The sequence below is a fragment of the Cebus imitator genome, unplaced genomic scaffold (genome assembly GCF_001604975.1).
Source record: "Cebus imitator isolate Cc_AM_T3 unplaced genomic scaffold, Cebus_imitator-1.0 Scaffold179, whole genome shotgun sequence".
Classification (NCBI taxonomy): domain Eukaryota; kingdom Metazoa; phylum Chordata; class Mammalia; order Primates; family Cebidae; genus Cebus; species Cebus imitator.
The window spans coordinates 2,026,124-2,029,978 of record NW_016107494.1 but is presented as its reverse complement, the minus strand read 5'-3'; the positions used below and the strand labels follow the sequence as shown (position 1 = coordinate 2,029,978).

Sequence of the window (3,855 nt, the reverse complement as noted above, 5' to 3'; positions counted from 1 at the left end):
CACCGCAACCTCCGCCTCCTGGGTTCAGGCAATTCTCCTGCCTCAGCCTCCTGAGTAGCTGGGATTACAGGCACGCGCCACCATGCCCAGCTAATTTTTTGTATTTTTAGTCGAGACGGGGTTTCACCGTGTTGACCATGATGGTCTCGATCTCTTGACCTCGTGATCCACCCGCCTCGGCCTCCCAAAGTGCTGGGATTACAGGCTTGAGCCACCGCGCCCGGCCTATGTTAATTTTTTTAATGTTAAAAAATTTATGTGTATATGTGCGTGTGTGTATATATATATATATATTTTTTTTTTTCACCCTTCTGCAGTTTTTTTTGTTTTTGAGATGGGATCTTACTCTGTCACTCAGGCTGGAGTGGAGTGGTGCAATCACATCTTTACTGCATTCTTGAGCTCCCAAGCTTAAGTGATCCTCCCACCTCAGCCTTCCAAGTAGCTGAGACTATAGGCACCCACCACCATGCCGAGCTAATTAAAAAAATTTTTTTAATAGAGATAGGGTCTTGCTATGTTACCCAGGCTGGTCTTGAACTCCTGGGCTCAAGCAGTTCTCCCTCCTTAGCCTCCCAAAGTGCCGGGATTGCAGGCATGGGCCACTATGCCCGGACTTCCTTTTAAGGACACTTACTTTGCTGTGAGAAAATTTGGTGTGGGGCCGGGCGTTGTGGCTCACACCTGTAATCCTAGCACTTTGGGAGGCCAAGGTGGGTGGATCGCCTGAGGTCAGGAGTTCAAGACCAGCCTGGCCATCATGGTGAAAACCCCATCTTATAAAAAAAAACAAAAAAAACCAAAAAACAAACCTTGGTGTGAGCATTTGAAAGAATAATCTCAATGTTATACAAATTCTATGGAAATATCATGCAAGCTTGGCTCTGGAGTGTTTGAAAAAGAACTTGAGACTGTTTTACAGCAGAACAATGAGTGCTGATTCTCTTCCTTCCCACAAGCAAGAGGCAGAGGAAGCAGAAGAGATGGTGAAGGAAGAGGATATTGGGCCATTCCAGCCTGCATTTTTTTTTATTTTGAGATAGAGTCTCTTTCTGTCACCCAGGCTGGAGTGCAATGGCATGATCTCAGCTCACTACAACCTCCGCCTCCTGGGTTCAAGGGATTCTCCTGCCTCAGCCTCCCCAGTAGCTGGGACTACAGGTGCCTGCCACCACGCCTGGCTAATTTTTGTATTTTTGGTAGAGACGGGGTTTCGCCATGTTGGCCAGGCTGGTCTTGAACTCCTAAGCTCAGGTGATCTGCCCGGTATCCCCAAGTGCTGGGATTACAGGCGTGAGTCACCACACCAGGCCCTGCTTTGTTCTTTCTTCTGATAATGTCTGTGGGAGAGAGAGGGAGGCCTTTGGTCAGCCGGGGCCTCAGAAGAGAGAGAAGAGCTCCCAGGGTTTGGCCCAATTCCTTTCCTTGTCTTGGCCTGTGGCTCTTGCCTGGAGCAAGACAGGATAAGGGAGCCCCCTGGAGAACTGAGGCTACGGATTTGCCTCAGGAAGCCCCGTGCCCTTGGGCATGGTGGGGGCGTCAGTACACAGCTGTGGGCAGAGGAGGGGTTCGGTCTCTCCACATGCCCAGGTCTCTGGTTCCTGACCCGGAGGTGGCTCCCTGTGAGAATGTGGCAGAGCTATTCTCTCTAGAAAGGAAAACACTGAAAATGGCAACCAAGGTAAACTATGTAAGCACCTTAACTCGAGTGAAGGAAAACGAGGTGATCCTTTAGAAAGTAAAGCAAGGCCCCGGCCATGGTGGCTCACGCCTGTAATCCCAGCGCTTTGGGAGACCGAGGGGGTGGATCACCTGAGGTTAGGAGTTCGAGACCAGCCTGACCAACATGGTGAAACACCAACTCTACTAAAAATATAAAATTAGCTGGGCATGGTGGTGAGCACCTGTAATCCTAGCTACTCAGGAATCTGAGACAGGAGAATCACTTGAACCTGGGAGGCGGAGGTTGCAGCAGACCAAGATCATGCCATTGCACTTCAGCCTGGGCAACAGAAGGAGACTCTGTCTCAAAAAAAAAAAAAAAAAAAAAAAAAAAAAAAAAAAAAAAAAAAAAAAAAAAAAAAGTGAAGCAAAGTCGGTGTGGTGGCTCACACCTGTAATCCCAGCACTGAGACTGACTGAGGCAGACAGATTGCTTGAGCTCAGGAGTTTGAGATCAACCTGGGCAACAGGGTGAAACCCTGTTTCTACAAAAAATTAGCTGGGCTGGTGGCGCATGCCTGTAGTCCCAGCTGCTTGGGAGGCTGAGGAGGGAGATTTGTTTGAGCCCGGGAGGCAGAGGTTGCAGTGAGCCAAGATTGTGCCACTGTACTCCAGCCTGGATGACAGAGGAAGACCTTGTCTCAAAAACAAACAAACAAGCAAAAACAACCAAGCAAACAAACAGCAGTGAAGCAAGACCTTCATACACACAGCACAGCCCTGTCTGGAGAGGCTGACCAGGCGAGCTCTGGGCCCCGCTCCGCTCCTGTGACTTTATATACCGTCCCCTAGGCCCGGTCAGAAAGTGTGGCTGTTCGGAGGCAGGAAAGGCACTGGACCAGGCATGAGAAGCTGTTTTTTTGCCTCTCCAGCGGAGACTTGCTGATCTGAAGTCATAGGGCAGCTTTGGGACCATAGCGGACAACACGTCTCTGAAGATAAAACCACTTTACTCTTGCTGGCAATTTAAACAAATGATTACATTTCATCCTCCTCTCTCTGTAAGATAGGAACTATTCTGCATTTCATTTTACTGGAAGTTCAAGGTCAACATCACACAGCTAGCAGGTGGCAGGTCAGGGAGGTGACCCAAGAGCCTGCACTCCCGACCACAGCACTGTCGCCACGTGAGAGCTGGCGGTGGAGGGGACAGTGCCCAGAGAGAGGCACTTGCTCCTGGATGAACTGGGTGTCGGGGATGTGCAGTGAGCCAGGCCTCTGGAGAACAAGTGACTTCAGATTGACCTGTGAGGGAGAGGCCCTTTCCTAGGAGGCAGGGCCCTGACCTCACTGCCCAAGAGTAATTGCCCAACCTCTGTGGCTAAACAAAGAGCTGAGATGAGGAAACCAGAACATCCTGGGGAAAGAGCACAGAGCACAGAAAACATGCGGCTCCAGCAGGGTGATGCTGGGAGTGCTCGGCCAGCCGGCCTTTGCCTAGCAAACCCCTGGGGAGCTCAGGGACCTGTGAGAAGAAGCACAGCAGCCTGGGCATCCCCTAATTACAAGGCCAGGAAGAAAGGGGATGTGAGCTGTTGTGTGTTCGCCGGGACACTTGCTTCATCAGCTGTTGTGAAGTCTGGAGGCGGAGGGAATGTTTGGGCGATGGCTGTGCAGGGGCAGAATCAGAAACAAGGTTTCTCAGCACCGGGCCAGGGCTTTAGGGAGAAGCCTGGGAAGCCTTTGTCGGGAGAGGACATGCTCTGACTCCTGAGGGCTCTTCCCCCAGCGTCTTTCCTCTGTCGTCCTCCTGCACGTCCCAGGCTTCACTATAACAATTTTGATCAGGTTAGGAAGCTGGGACGAGAACAGGGGTGAACACACTTTTTCTAATGAACTGGAGGCAACGTTAGCTTTGCAAGTGCCTGCAATGCCAAGGTACGCGTTCAGGGTCTTTGGATCCTTCATTGGTTCAACTAGGGACTCTTGTCTCCAGACTTATGTCACATAAGATGCTACTGTGTGGAAAGGTGTCTCATTTTGGATAAATCTTAGAGGTACAAGAGAGGGGAACATGCCCGGCGTGGTGGCTCATGCCTATAATCCCAGCACTTTGGGAGGCTGAGGTGGGCGGATCACCTGAGGTCAGGAGTTCGAGACCAGCCTGACCAACATGGAGAAACTCTGTCTCTT

General features: G+C 50.8%; 1 protein-coding gene across 1 annotated transcript in view; it reads left to right on the top strand.

Annotated features, from left to right (window-relative positions):
* Positions 1–3,855, top strand: part of NINJ2 (ninjurin 2) — a 100,800-nt gene that overhangs the window by 45,630 nt on the left and 51,315 nt on the right. The window lies entirely within an intron of this gene.